Source organism: Arachis ipaensis, chromosome B2 (assembly GCF_059453495.1).
Source record: "Arachis ipaensis isolate K30076 ecotype BB chromosome B2, ASM5945349v1, whole genome shotgun sequence".
Taxonomy (NCBI): Eukaryota; Viridiplantae; Streptophyta; class Magnoliopsida; order Fabales; family Fabaceae; genus Arachis; species Arachis ipaensis.
Window position 1 is genome coordinate 25,603,107 of NC_142437.1, and position 16,328 is coordinate 25,619,434.

Here is a 16,328-nt window from a genome sequence, read left to right on the forward strand (position 1 = left end):
CCCGGCAACGGCGCCATAAACTTGGTGCACAAAATTGTGATCATCAATGGCGCCAACAACTTGGTACGCACAATTGTAATCTCAACTCTTTGTCATAACTTCGCACAACTAACCAGCAAGTGTACTGGGTCATCCAAGTAATAAACCTTACGTGAGTAAGGGTCGATCCCACGGAGATTGTCGGCTTGAAGTAAGCTATGGTCATCTTGTAAATCTCAGTCAGGCAGATTCAAATGGTTATGGAGAATTGATAATTAAAAGATGAATAAAATATAAAATAGGATAGAGATACTTATATAATTCGTTTGTGAGAATTTCAGATAAGCGTATGAAGATGCTTTATTCCTTCTGAACCTCTGCTTTCCTATTGTCTTCATCCAATCATTCAAACTCCCTTCCATGGCAAGCTTTATGTTGGGTTTCACTGTTGTCAATGGCTACCTCCCATCCTCTCAGTGAAAATGGTCCAAATGTGCTGTCACCGCACGGCTAATCATCTGTCGATTCTCGATCATGTTGGAATAGGATCTATTGATCCTTTTGCGTCTGTCACTACGCCCAACACTCGCGAGTTTGAAACTCGTCACAGTCATCCCTTCCCAGATCCTACTCGGAATTCCACAGACAAGGTTTAGACTTTTCGGATCTCAGGAATGGTCGCCAATAATTCTAGCCTATACCACGAAGGTTCTAATCTTAGATTAGAAACCCAAGAGATACACATTCAAGCTTGTTTGCATGTAGAACGGAAGTGGTTGTCAGGCACGCGTTCATAGGTGAGAATGATGATGAGTGTCACGGATCATCACATTCATCAAGTTGAAGAACGAGTGTATATCTTAGAGAAGAAGTAGGCGTGAATTGAATAGAAAACAGTAGTACTTTGCATTAATTCATAAAGAACAGCAGAGCTCCACACCTTAATCTATGGTGTGTAGAAACTCCACCGTTGAAAATACATAAGAACAAGAGGGTCTAGGCATGGCCTCCCAAAGATGAAAAGTTTTCCAAGATCAAAAGTATGAAAATACAATAGCAAAATGTCCTATTTATAGAAAACTAGTAGCCTAGGGTTTACAGAAATAGGTAATTAATGCAAAAATCTTCTTCCGGGCCCACTTGGTGTGTGCTTGGACTGAGCATTGAAGCTTTCATGTGTAGAGACTTTTACTGGAGTTTAACTCCAGCTTTTATGCCAGTTCTGGCGTTTTGACGCCAGAATTTTTATGCTGACTTGGAACGCCGATTTGGGCCATCAAATCTCAGGCAAAGTATGAACTATTATATATTACTGGAAAGTTCAGGATGTCTACTTTCCAGCGCAATTAAGAGCGCACCAATTGGGTATTTGTAGCTCCAGAAAATCCACTTCGAGTGCAGGGAGGTCAGAATCCAACAGCATCTGCAGTCCTTTTTCAGCCTCTGAATCAGATTTTTGCTCAGGTCCCTCAATTTCAGCCAGAAAATACCTGAAATCACAGAAAAATACACAAACTCATAGTAAAGTCCAGAAATATGATTTTTATTTAAAAACTAATAAAAACATAATTAAAAATTGACTAAAATATACTAAAAACTACCTAAAAATAATGCCAAAAAGCGTATAAATTATCCGCTCATCACAGGTGTTTTTGAATTTGAATTTATATAATACAAGTTTTTTAGTTCATTTCGTATTATACAATGATTTTATTTTGATAATATTTTCGATTCATTTGAGATGCAGGTGTTTCTAAATTCGAATTTTTATAATGGAAAATTTTTGGTTCATTTGATATTATACAATGGTTTTGTTTTGATTATATTTTCGGTTCATTCGAGATGCAAGTGTTTTTGAATTTGAATTTATATAATGGACAATGTTCGGTTCATTTGGTATTATACAATCATTTCGTTTTGATAATATTTTTTGGTTTCGAAATTATTTAATGATGTCACCACAGAGAAACAGAATCAATAAAGATAACAAAATATTGGTGTTGTTGGTGATGACAATAACGAAAGAGAAGGATAACGAAAAAGAAAAAAAAGAAGAAGACACAGCATCAGAGAAGAAGAAGAAGAAGAAGAAGAAGAAGAAGAAGAAGAAGAAGAAGAAGAAGAAGAAGAAGAAGAAGAAGAAGAAGAAGAAGAAGAAAAAGAAGAAGAAGAAGAAGAAGAAGAAGAAGAACCTACGTGCGCGAATTTGAAAGAATGAGGAGGAGGAGGAGGAGGAGGAGGAGGAGGAGGAGGAGGAGGAGGAGGAGGAGGAGGAAACGGAGAAGGAGAAGGAGAAGATGAAGACAAAGAAGTTGCATTATTGAAACGCGTGTGTGATACACACTGGTGTGATGAAAGTGGTTTTTGTTGAGGTTGGACTAACTTTGTTGGACTTGGTTGCCAAAAACACTTGGATATATAGCTAGACTAAAAATATTTTTACTTATTTTTTATTAATAACACGACAAGCGTACAAAATACTCTATGGTAATTACTTTGGAGTTCAAAACCCCAGTGTATGGGTATTTCATAATTAATTATTTCTATACGTATCATTTAACTTTGTAGAAATAAAAGATACAAAATATTTAATATATGTTATATTCAAAGGTGAAAATCATAATTTTAGTGAATACAATTTTTTCTGCAAGCCAACACATAATTTTCTTTCATTTTATTGAAATCAAAGTCACTTCAAATTTTGAATCCTACTCCAAAAAATAACTGATGATAAAACTTAATATAAAAAAATCCACAAAAGAATACACAATATATATATATATATATATATATATATATATATATATATATATATATATATATATATATATATATATATATATATATACTCATTTATGCAATTTTCTTAAAATATTAGCACCTCTCCACATAAAAAAAATCATATCATAGTGCAATGAAACCCTAAACCCTAACTCTATTGGTTACTATTCATACCTTGGGTTGAGCTGTCCAAGCCGAGATGTTTAGTGACAAGGCGACCGACCTCTTCAGGTCAGACTATCCGACCTCTTCTCAAAGAGCTCGGCCAAATTACCAGGAAAGCCCAATAAAGGGCCCAGATAGAGGAACACGACCCAAATCCAAAGGCAGCCCAAGTCTATAGAGATAAGGGCGGTTCCCCTTGAAGATAAGATGACTTCATTCAAAGATAAGACAAGATAAGATAACTACCTTATCCCCAGAAAGGTTATCCTCTACTATTATAAATACACTGGAGCACCCAGGTATAACTCATACTTTGATTCTACTAAAAACCTACTTAATACCCTTGCTAACTTAAGCATCGGAGTCCCTTGCAGGTACCACCACCCTCCGGTGATAAAGGATCAGCAACCAGCTAGTCCAACAAATTGGACACGACAGCCCCGGCCACCATCCACAAGCCGGACACGTCGCCTCCAACCAGCACAGAAGATCTCGTCCGAGATCGACCTACAGTTTCAGGTAACCCTCGGAACATTGGCGCCGTTTCCGGGGAACCTGGAAGTCATCCCATCACCATGGCGGACGACTATGACAACGATCATGACTCTGATCTAGAAGACCGGACGACGTACAAAAACGCGAACATCACACCAAAAGATATTCCTCAACCTAACAATGACAAGAATTCACCAAATACGGGAGCCATGGAGGCACTTCAAGATCGCTTAAAACAGCTCGAAAAAGAAGTGGAGCATCAACGAGAAGCTGAGAGAGACTTACGAAGGGAAGTTAGGCGACGCCGTGAGTTAGAGGACAAACTCCTAAAACTTGAAACAGATCTCAAGGCCAAAAATACCCAATCCGGTCACGAAGATGACTCCCGTAAGGACCAAGACCCATTCACCAAAGAGATCATGAGGACCAAAATTCCAAAGGACTTCAAACTTCCCGACATGACTTTATACGATGGCACAGCAGATCCCGGCCATCATCTCAGTAATTTCAGAAGTAGAATGTACCTCACCGACGCCTCAGATGCAGTTCGCTGCAAAGCCTTCCCAAGTACTTTAACAAAGACAGCAATTAAATGGTTCGACAATCTACCCCCTAGGTCCATCTCAAGCTTCGACGACTTAGCCAAGAAGTTTCTGGCCAGATTCTCCATCCAAAAAGACAAAGCTAAGCACGCCCCAAGTCTATTAGAAATCAAGCAAGGAGATCAGGAAAGTCTCCGCAGTTACATGGAAAGATTCAATAAAGCATGTCTGGACATACAAAGTCTACCAACAGAGGCCGCCATTATGGGTCTCATCAATGGCTTGCGAGAGGGACCTTTTAGCCAATTTATATCGAAAAAACACCCCACATCTCTAAACAAAGTACAAGAACGAGCAGAGAAGTACATCAACATGGAGGAAAACTCTCGACTGGGAGAGACCTCAAAATCCGGATTCTCCTACTCCTCTCGAGATAAGGATAAAGAGTCCAAAAAGAAAGAAGATCAACAGGGGGAAAAGATAAAAAATACCACAATTACACCCCTTTTCGGGTGTCCCTTGCGGATCTCTACAGGGAAGTATGCCATATTAAAAAAAATACCCCCAGCTCGACCACTCAAAAGCAAAAAGGGAGGAGGACATCAGACTGAATATTGCAAATACCATCGAATCCATGGACATTCCACCAACGAATGTTTCGACTTAAAAAATGTCATAGAAAAACTGGTAAGAGAAGGGAAATTAGATCGGTACCTAGCCAGCCGAGTCGATGAGCAAAGAAAGAGAAGATGGGACGAAGATGTTCGACAAACTGAGCGATCACCTCGCACACCAGAGAGACACGTCCACATGATACATGGGGATTTGCGGGAGGAGGAATCTCCAAATCATCCCGCAAAAGATATCTTAAAGAAGTATATCATATTGAGGGAAAAGAGGAAACACCCGACATCCCCACAATAATTTTTACTAAGAAGGACGCAGCGGGAATCATCTCAGGACACGACGATCCCATGGTCATCACTATCATATTGGCCAACGCAAATCTCCACCACGCACTGGTCGACCAGGGAAGCTCAGCCGATATCTTGTTCAAAACTGCCTTCGACAAACTCGGTCTGGAAGAAAAAGAACTCAGAGCATATCCGACCAGCCTGTTCGGACTGGAAGACACTCCAATCCAACCACTCGGGTACATCTCACTACACACAACCTTTGGAAAAGGAAACCAGTCAAGAACGCTCAAAATAGACTACATCGTGGTCGATGTAAGTTCAGCCTACAATGCCTTAATAGGTCGGACAACATTAAATCAGCTCGGCGCAGTAGTCTCGACTCCACATCTATGCATGATGTTCCCAACCACAGAAGGAATAGCTACAATAAAAGCAGATCAGAAGATGGCGCACTGCTATTATAACGAAAGGCTAAACCTCAGAGGAAGAGGAGAAGAATTCCATACCATCGAACTCGATGGAGTTCAAGGGCGGGAAGAACTCCGTCCGCAACCCGAAGGTGAAGTAGAAAAAGTCCAGATCGGAGATGTCCCAGACAAAACGACCAATATTGGCCCGATCTTAACAGGGGACATGAAGGAATCACTCGTACAATTCTTACGAGATAATGTTGACCTCTTTGCATGGAAGGCCGCAAACATGCCGGGCATAGACCCTAAGTTAATGTGCCATAAGCTGGCAGTTTACCCAGGATTTCGGCCAGTACAGCAGAGGCGTAGAAAGCTCGGACCAGAATGATCTCAAGCTGTGGAAGAGCAGGTACAAGCTTTACTGGAGGCAGAATTCATAAGAGAAGTCAAGTACCCACTATGGCTAGCTAACGTCGTCTTGGTGAGAAAATCAAATGGGAAGTGGCGGATGTGCACCGACTACATTGATCTTAACAAAGCCTGCCCAAAGGATCCATATCCACTCCCAAGTATCGACGCTCTGGTGGATGCCTCCTCCAGATACAAATATCTCTCATTTATGGACGCCTACTCAGGATACAATCAAATCCCGATGTACCCACCTGATCAAGAAAAAACTTCATTTCTAACCCCAAAAGCAAACTATTGCTACGTCATCATGCCTTTCGGACTCAATAACGCAGGAGCTACTTATCAAATATTAATGAATAAGGTCTTTGCAGACCACATCGGAAAAATCATTGAGGTCTACGTAGACGACATGTTAATAAAGACGCAAAGTGAAGAGACGTTACTGTCCGACCTCACCCAAGTATTCGACACTTTAAGAAGACATGGCATGCGGCTTAACCCGACAAAATGCACCTTCGCAGTAGAAGCTGGTAAATTCTTAGGTTTTATGCTCACACAAAGAGGAATCGAAGCGAATCCGGATAAATGCCGGGCCATACTTGACATGAAGAGCCCGTCTTGCGTCAAAGAGGTACAACAACTCAATGGAAGATTGGCAGCCTTGTCGAGATTTCTAGCTGGATCAGCAATAAGATCCATCCCCTTCTATGCCACTCTAAGGAAGGGAAAGAAGTTCGAATGGACAACAGAGTGCGAGCAAGCCTTCCAAGATTTCAAAAGGTTCCTGGGACAACCACCCATCCTAATTCAGCCACGAGAAGTAGAACCACTTATACTGTACCTCGCAGTAGGAAGTCGGGCAGTAGCCTCAGCACTGGTCTGAGAAGACGACAGTGGGCAACGACCTGTATACTTCATCAGCAAGGCACTACAAGGATCCGAACTGAACTACAAAAAATAGAAAAATTTGCTTATGCTCTCATATTAACATCTCGTCGACTTCGTCCGTATTTCCAAGCCCACATTATTAGGGTTTGGACCAACCAGCCAATAAAAGGCATTCTGCAGAAAATAGATCTAGCAGGAAGAATTTTACAATGGACAGTCGAGTTGTCCATTCGACCTTCAATATGAAGCTCGGACAGCCATCAAATCACAATATTTGGCTGACTTTATTGCAGAATTTACAGACACCCCGAAAATCCTATAAAATGGAATCTCTATGTAGATAGTTCCTCAAACAAAACTGGAAGTGGCGCAGGTGTGATAATTGAAAGTGACCAGGGAACCCAAATCGAACTTTTCCTCAAATTCGGGTTCCCTGCCTTAAACAACCAAGCTGAGTATGAGGCACTACTAGCTGGTTTGAAGCTGGCTAAGGAGGTTGGAGCTCAAAAGCTTATCATCTTCAGCAACTCACAGGTAGTCACTTCACAAATAGCAGGAAGTTACCAAGCCAAGGATCCCACCATGAAAAAGTACTTGGACAAAACCAAGGAACAGCTCGGGGAATATGAAATCCGCCATATACCCCGAGAACAGAATGCCCGAGCTGATGCACTCTCAAAGCTAGCCAGCACCAAACCAGGGGGCAACAGTAGAAGCCTCATCCAGAAAATGCTGCAGAACCCGTCAATCTCAGAAGAAGAAAAAATCCTAACCATAACAGGTCTGGATCAAGGATGGATGACTCTCATAATTAACTACCTCAAAACAGAAACACTCCCTACAGATAAAAAGGAGGCAAAGAGGTTAAAACGGGAGGCACAATACTACACCATTATAAATAATACTCTATACAAGAGAAGGATTTCGACACCACTATTAAAATGCGTACCGACTTCTAATACAAAAGAAGTTTTAGAAGAAGTACACAGTGGCATCTGTGGCAACCACCTCGAAGCACAGGCACTCACCAGAAAAGTACTCCGAGCCGGATTCTATTGGCCGACCTTACAAAAAGAAGCAACAGAATTTGTGAAGACATGTCCACCATGTCAGAAATATGCCAACTTTCACATCGCCCCGCCAGAGGAGCTCATCAGCGTAACCTCACCCTGGCCATTCGCAAAATGGGGACTCGATCTTCTCGGACCCTTCCCCCAAGGATCAGGGCAAGTCAAACTTCTCATAGTGGGGGTAGACTATTTCACAAAATGGATCGAGGCAGAACCCCTAGCTAACACCACTGCTCAAAGAAGTCGAAAATTCAGATATAGAAACATTGTCACAAGGTTTGAGGTTCCATACTCTATAACCACAGACAATGGCACTCAGTTCACAGGTGCAGGCTTCAGAAAATTGGTGGCCGATCTGTACATAAAACACCAATTCACATCCATAGAATATTCCCAGGCCAATGGACAAGCAGAAGCTGCTAACAAAGTCATCTTAGCCGGGCTAAAACGGAGATTACAGGATGCAAAGGGAGCCTGGGATGAAGAGCTCTCACAAGTCCTATGGGCATATCGGACGACCCCACACTCCACTACAAATGAATCACCCTTCCGATTAGCTTACGGAATGGAGGCAATGATCCCAGTAGAGGTCGAAGAAGGTTCGCCAAGAATGATTTACTACAATGAAGAAGCCAACTTCCAACTTCAAGGGGAAGAACTCGACCTACTTCCAGAAATCTAAGAAAGAGCTCGGATCAGGGAAAAGGCATTAAAGCGTCGAATGGCTTCAAGATACAATCGAAAGGTAGTGCCGCGAGGTTTTTCTGATAATGACCTCATCCTAATCCGAAATGATATTGGAACAACTCGACCTGGAGAAGAAAAGCTGGCAGCAAATTGGAAAGGAACCTACCGAGTCATAGAAGTACTTGGAAAGGGCTACTACAGACTGTCCGAACTCGAAGGGCGAGAGCTTCCTAGGTCATGGCACGCCTGCAACCTAAGAAGGTACTATAGTTAGGGGTGATAAAGGATCTTAGGATAAGGCACACTCTTTTTCCTAAAAAAGGTTTTTTAATGAGGTGCCAAGCCAAGATCTACAAATTGCCCGAATTAGAGGGATAAAACTCCCACATGTATATATCTGCATTTTCTTTTGAATAAAAGTTTTTTAGATTTTCTACAAATTCTCAAGACGCATTAATCTGAAATGATAAAAATTTATCGCCCGATTATAAAGCTACAGATCGGCAGAAAGTGAAAATCAAATTCACTGCACGATCACGATAAAGACTAACAAAGATGAAAACCAAATTCATCAAAAGGTCGACCAAGCGGGGATCAAACCCAATTTCTACAAAATCGGCAAAGATGAAAACAGAATAATGCAAGAAGTTATCGAAAGTGATCCATAAAAGAGACCTGACAAAGGTCCAAAAAGAGGATTACTAAAAATAACTTAGAAGGGCCTGACATGATGAAGTCGGCCCAGAACAACTAGTTATAAAAAGTAATCCCTAAAAGAGACCTGACAAAGGTCCAAAAAGAGGATTACTAAAAATAACTTAGAAGGGCCCGACATGATGAAGTCAGCCTAGCACAACCAGTTATAAAAAGTAATCCCTAAAAGAGACCTGACAAAGGTCCAAAAAGAGGATTACTAGAAATAACTTAGCAGAGACCGACATGATGAAGTCGGACTCCCACAAACATTATAAAAATAATCCTTAAAAGAGACCTAACAAAGGTCCAAACAAAACGGATTATTAGAAATAACTTCAGGCCGAAGTGAGGAAGTTGGCATACAAGTTGGACCCAAAACATCCACAACCTCAAAAGAATCAAGCCACAAATATGAAAATGCAAAGGCAATCAAAAGAGGTCGGACAATAAGGCTCCAACATTCCCCAAAAACCTAAAAGACATCAGACAGGTGCAGACAAACATGTCATAACGAGAACTCAAGAGGCCACCAAAAGTCAGCCCCAAGAGCTTGAGAAACTACTTTGTTTTTCAAAATAAAGTTGCTAAACAAGCAACTAAAAAAAAGTATCAAAAAGTCAGAACCACCAATTACAAAATATAAAAAGTTCAAAGCCCACAAGCCAGGCTATATACACAAACATCCAGAATAATCATTGAGGATCTGAAGACTTATCAGCGGCATCTGCACGGGGTGAAGGAGGGCGAGTCTGAAGAGGCACCGCATCTACCGTCCCATCATCCCAGTTCAAGATTTGACAATCAGGATCCGACTCGGAATGGATAACTGCATGGGTTGAAGAAGTCGGCGCAACAGAAGCTTTGGCGGCGGGCACAGAAGAAGGATCGACATCATCATCATCAGGGTCATCAAGAACAATTTTACCGTCTTTCACAATGTTGTCCAAGCTAAAGAGAGTAAGGTCGAGCTCGGGTGCAAGAACCCAAACCTGCTCCTTCAGGTTCTCCTAAGCAGCATTTACGCTGCCTACAAGATGACCCTGGAGCTCGGCATAATCAGCTCGGGCAGACTCCAAATCCTCCCTGAGACGCATCATTTCCCTATAGGTGGTTACATAGCTCTCCTTGTACTTCAACGCAGTGTCTTCAGCCAGCTTTGCAGAAGCCGCCAAGGCAATAGAACTAGTCTTTTCACCCTCCAACTCCTTCTCCAGCTTGGTCACCTTCACCTCAAGCTCCTCCTTCAAACCCTTCATCCGATCGAACTCCAACTTAGCCTTCCTTGCCTTCTTAAAGGCCTTCATAGAGTCATTATTTTTGGCCATCTCTGAAAAATGAAATCAACCATAGAAGCAGATTACAAACCGGAAAACGAAGAAAGCAAAATAAAGTGGAGCAAAATATAATGAATACCCAGCATAGTTCAGACAAGGGAGGGATTCCCCAAAAATTTCTTAGTATCAAGATGGGGAGGTTCTCCCCAAATATCCTCCAAGACAGTGACAAAAGGCTGCTCGACCTCGTCCAACATTTCCCAAGTATACCTAGACACCACTACCTTTTTCTGCCACTCTAAGGGAAAACGGGGCTCGCCATTCTCATCCAAAAAGAAAGGATGAGCTCCTTCAACAGCTCGGATCTTAAAAAAGTAATTCTTAAAATCCCTGAAAGACTCACCGTACATGGAAAAAACTTTATGTCCCTGGGCAGACCTAAAATAAATCCAAGAAGCCTTCTTTTTGGTAGTCATAGGCTTGGTCAACACAAAAAGATACAGAAAAAGGGTTTGGGAAGGTTTAACATCAAATTCTTGACAAACCAACTGAAAAATCTTGATGAAACCCCAAGAATTCAGATGAAGCTGAGATGAGGCCACATTACACGACCATAACAGGTCCATCTCAAAAGGAGTGAAGGGAAAGGTGATGTTCATCTGGCTAAAAAAGAAGTCATATGCATAGAAAAAGGGACGCTCCCCCTAGGTCAGAACAGGGAAGCAAACCCTTTCATCAGAATCAGGTGCTACCAATTCATAGTTATTCTCCTGATCCCTACAACTACAGATTTGGTGATGTTTCCTAAGCTCCACACAGAATTCAGAATTAGCTAGAGAAACACACAGCAACATAAGGGAGTCCAACCAGTTGGACATCCCCTCGGGAACCTTAGAAGACGCCTCGACAATATTTTTGCAAGAAGACATGGCTAACTAGTCCTACAAACAAGAAAAGGAAAATGGATTACTAACCAAATACAGCTCGGGCGATATCAAAACAACTCGGACAATATGACTCAAAGCAATATAAAAACTAAAAGGAAACCCCAAGACGCACACCAAGGTCTAGGGGCATCCTTTGGAGGCAGTGACACAGAGTAAAAGACTCAGAAAAGGCGACAGAGGCTAAAACATCCCAACAAAAGATTCTAGGCAACACAAAAGACGCAAATCAAAGCAAGATTATCAAAAGCCCATCGTTCTCTACAAGGCTATCCCAACAAAAAAGAACCCTCTCACAACCAACACTCTGCAAAGAAAAACCAAATAAAGCTATCTCTCAACTACAATTTCGGTCTATTAGTAAAAAACAAACTGACAAGCAAACAGAACACGTCAAGGAAGACGCAACCTTTTTTCAGAAATCAAACAAGCCAACCCAAAACGCCACAAAATCTACAGAAGCAGTAAAACCAACATGCAAAGCCCTAACGAAGCTTTAACTATCAGAAGAAACACCAAAATATACACAAGGTCGAAAGAAAGCCAGAAAGGTACATCACAATGACAGGCAGGCACAAAAATGCGAGAAGGTCCAAGCTTTCCAACAATGCACTCAAACAAAAATCCAAACTTTACCAAGAAATAAAGGGAGTAAAGAAACGAAATCCAACCTGAAGAAAAATGAGAAAGCTCTGAAGAAGTTGAAAGACGGAGCAACAAAATTCAAAATCACCTTTCGAGCAAGAGCACCCACAGTCACAGCGTTGCAGAAGAAAAACGCGAAACAGAAAGACAGAGAGAAAGGGGGGGGGGAGTTACAAAGAAGAGGAAACCATTTTTTTGTGTGTAAAGTTCAAAATAAAAGAGCCAAGAGAAACGGAGCATTAAAAATCAATTAATGAGGGTATTAAACCCTCGCACATTCCCAAGACCAGGATGCTAATACAAAGCGCGCGCTTTTAGAAGAAGCGAAAGGAAAAACGTTCCGCATTCAAAAAGGAAAACTCTACAAAGAGGAAATCGACAGATGCTCGAGTTCGGCTTCAACAAAAGAAGGATCGAAGTCCTAAAACTAAGACTCGACCTCAAAAAGAAAGACCGAGCTTGAGCAGGGGCACTGTTCATACCCTGGGTCGAGCTGTCCAACCCGGGATGTTTAGTGAAAAGGTGACCGACCTCTTCAGATCAGACTATCCGATCTCTTCTCAAAGAGTTCGGCCAAATTGCCAGGAAAGCCCAATAAAGGGCCCAGATAGAGGAACACGACCCAAATCCAAAGGCAGCCCAAGTCTATAGAGATAAGGGCGGTTCCCCTTGAAGATAAGATGACTTCACTCAAAGATAAGATAAGATAAGAAAACTACCTTATCCCCATAAAGGTCATCCTTTATTATTATAAATACACTGGAGCACCCATGTATAACTCATACTATGATTCTACTAAAAACCTGCTTAATACCCTTGCTAACTTAAGCATTGGAGTCCCTTGCAGGTACCACTACCCTCCGGTGACAAAGGATCAGCAGCCAGCCAGTCCAACAAATTGGACACGACAGCCCCGGCCACCATCCACAAGCCGGACATGTCGCCTCCAACCAGCATAGAAGATCTCATCCGAGATCGACCTACAGTTTCAGATAACCCTCGGAATAGTAACCCAAACCATGAGTGTAACCTTAACCCTAACGGAATATGTACCTGTCAGTTTTTTCCATGACTCTCTCAAGACAACTCACGGAAGTGCTGTGCAAACTCAGTCAAAGTCGAAGAAATTTTTTTATGCCATGGTAGGATCTGTCTGTCATGTCATACTTACCTACTAAAGAATGATTGTAGCAAAATTCACTACATACTCAGTTAAAGTCAAAGTCAATGTCAAGCTATTAAAAAAATTTATACTCCCCAAAATTGCCAACCAAAGTTTGTGAACATTAATATCGTCCACTACCTCCTTGGAAAATAATTCTATAATTCGATAAAAAAAACTTATGTATTTATCAATAAATGTGGTTATCATTAAATCGGTATTTTCTTTTAATTAATCTTTCTATAATCTAATTTATATTAATATAAAAAATAATTATGTGCAAACAAAACTTTGGACATTTTATTATGTGCGTAACTAACTTAAATTAATAACATTAAATTTACAATATATATATATATATATAAATGCATAAATGACAAATTATAATTTTATTGTTTTCAAAAAGACTAACAATTAAACCAAATAGTGTTTACAGTATGGGAGTTACTTAATAATTAGGTTCTCGATTTAAAGAAAATGAAACTACAATTAACATTTAAATTAGAGTGATCAGATGAAGTTTAGATTTCCAAATCTTGCATAATATAAGAAAGCTTAATTAAAAAAGTAAAAATTTAACATGAGTAGTCTTCAAAAACATAAACATCTTCAGTATCCATACCATACGCACATATTGATTTTTAATTTTTTTTTGTTTGGACGTGCATTGATTCTTAATCAAATTCAGTTACTGTTCATACATCGGTTCGAGCTATAAAGGACCGGGTTGGCCGAGCTCTTAGAAGGTTGGCCCATGACCGACCTCTTAGAAGGTTGGCCCATGACCGACCTCTTAGAAGGTTGGCCCATGACCGACCTCTTCCCAAAGAGCTCGGCTAAATCGCCAGAGAAGCCCAAAGAAGGCCCAAACAAAGAAACACAGCCCAAATCTAAAGGCAACTAAGGCCTAGAAAGATAATGGCGGTTCCCCTTAAAGATAAGATGACTTCACTCAAAGATAAGATAAGATAACTATCTTATCTCCAGAAAGGTCACTCCACACTATTATAAATACACTGGAGCACCCATGTATAACTCATACTCTGATTCTACTAAAAACTTGCTTAAAGCCCATGCTAACTTAGGCATCAGAGTCTCTTGCAGGTACCACCACCCTCCGGTGACCAAGGATCAGCAGCATCTCCAGCTCCACCAGGCCCAACAAGTCAGACACGACAGCTCCGGCCACCACCGCAGATCTCATCCGAGATCGACCTACAGTTTCAGGTAACTCTTGGAACATTGGCACCATTGCCGGGGAACCTGGAAGTGATTCCATCATCATGGCGGACAACCTTGATAACGACCACAACTCTGATTTGGAAAATAGAACACCACATAAGAACATGGACATTACGCCGAAGGACACATCTCAACCAAACAGAGACAAGCATTCTCCAAATACGAAAGTCTTAGAAGCCCTCCGAGAACAGCAGAATCGTCTCAAGCAGCTCGAACAGGAGGCAGAATACCAGCGCGAAGCCGAGAGAAGCCTCCAGAGAGAAACTAGGCGACGCTGAGAGTTAGAGGACAAGCTCCTAAAACTCGAAGCTGACCTAAAAACCAAAACCATTCAACCCGGTCACGATGACAACTCCAACAAGGATCAAGATCCCTTCACTAAAGTAATCATGAAAGCTAAAGTTCCAAAGGATTTTAAAGCTCCTGACATGACCCCATACGATGGTACGTCCGATCCAAGCCATCATCTCAGCAATTTCAGAAGCAGAATGTATCTCACCGATGCCTCGGATGCTATTTGTTGCAAAGCCTTCCCGACTACCCTAACAAAGACAACAATTAAGTGGTTCGACAGTCTGCCTCCCAGATCCATCACAAGTTTTGATGACTTAGCCAAAAAGTTTCTTGCTAGATTTTCCATCCAGAAGGACAAGGCCAAACACGCTCCAAGCTTATTAGGAATCAAGCAAGGAGATCGGGAGAGTCTTTGATCTTACATGGAAAGATTCAACAAAGCATGCCTGGACATACAAAGTCTACCAATAGAAGCAGCCATCATGGGTCTCATCAATGGCATACGGGAAGGACCCTTTAGTCACTCCACATCAAAGAAACATCCAACATCTCTGAATGAAGTGCAAGAACGGGTAGATAAATATATCAACATGGAGAAGAACTCTTGACTATAAGAGACCTCAAAGCCTGGATTCTCCTACTCATCTCGGGACAAGGATAAAGAGTCCAAGAAAAAAGAAGATCAACCCGGAGAGAACCCTAGAAAATACCACAATTACACCCCTCTTCGGGTGTCTCTTGTGGATGTTTACCGAGAAATATCCCACACTGAAAAGATCCTACCACCTTTCCTAATCAAAAGCAAAAAGGAGGAGGAAATCAGACAGAATACTATGAACACCACCGAATCTATGGACATCCTACCAACGAGTGCTTTCACTTAAAGAATGTCATAGAAAAATTGGTAAGAGAGGGGCGACTAGATCGGTACTTAGCCAACAAAATGGATGAACCCAGAAAAAGAAGAATGGACAAAGAGGTCGGACGAATTGAACGTCCACCTCACACCGAAGAGGTCGGACGAGTTGAACGTCCGCCTCACACCGAAGAGGTCGGATGAGTTGAACGTTCACCTCACACTGAAGAGGTCGGACGAGTTGAACATCCGCCTCACACTGAAGAGGTCGGGCGAGTTGAACGTCCACCTCACACTGAAGAGGTCGGACGAGTTGAACGTCCACCTCACACCAAAGAAGTCAGACGAGTTGAATGTCCACCTCACACCCCTAAGAGACATGTTCATATGATAAATGGAGGATTCGCAGGAGGAGAGATCTCTAAATCATCTCGCAAAAGACACCTCAAAGAGGTATATTAAGGAAGGGAGAGAGGTTTGAATAGGCCAACAGAGTGCAAATAAGCCTTCCAGGATTTCAAAAATTCTTGAGGCAACCACCCATTCTTACCAGACCACGGGAAAGTGAAGAACTCATATTATACTTCGCAGTGAGAAGTCGGGCAATAGCCTCAGCACTAGTCAGAGAAGACGAATGTGGGCAACAACCCGTCTACTTCATCAGCAAAGCTCTACAAGGGGCCGAACTAAACTATCAAAAGATAAAAAAAGTTCGCCTACGCCCTCATACTCACTTCTCAACGACTCCACCCATACTTTCAAGCTCACACTATCAGAGTTCGGACCAACCAGCCCATAAAAGGCATCCTATAGAAAACAGACTTAGCTGGAAGAATCCTACAGTGGACAGCCGAGTTATCTGAATTTGAT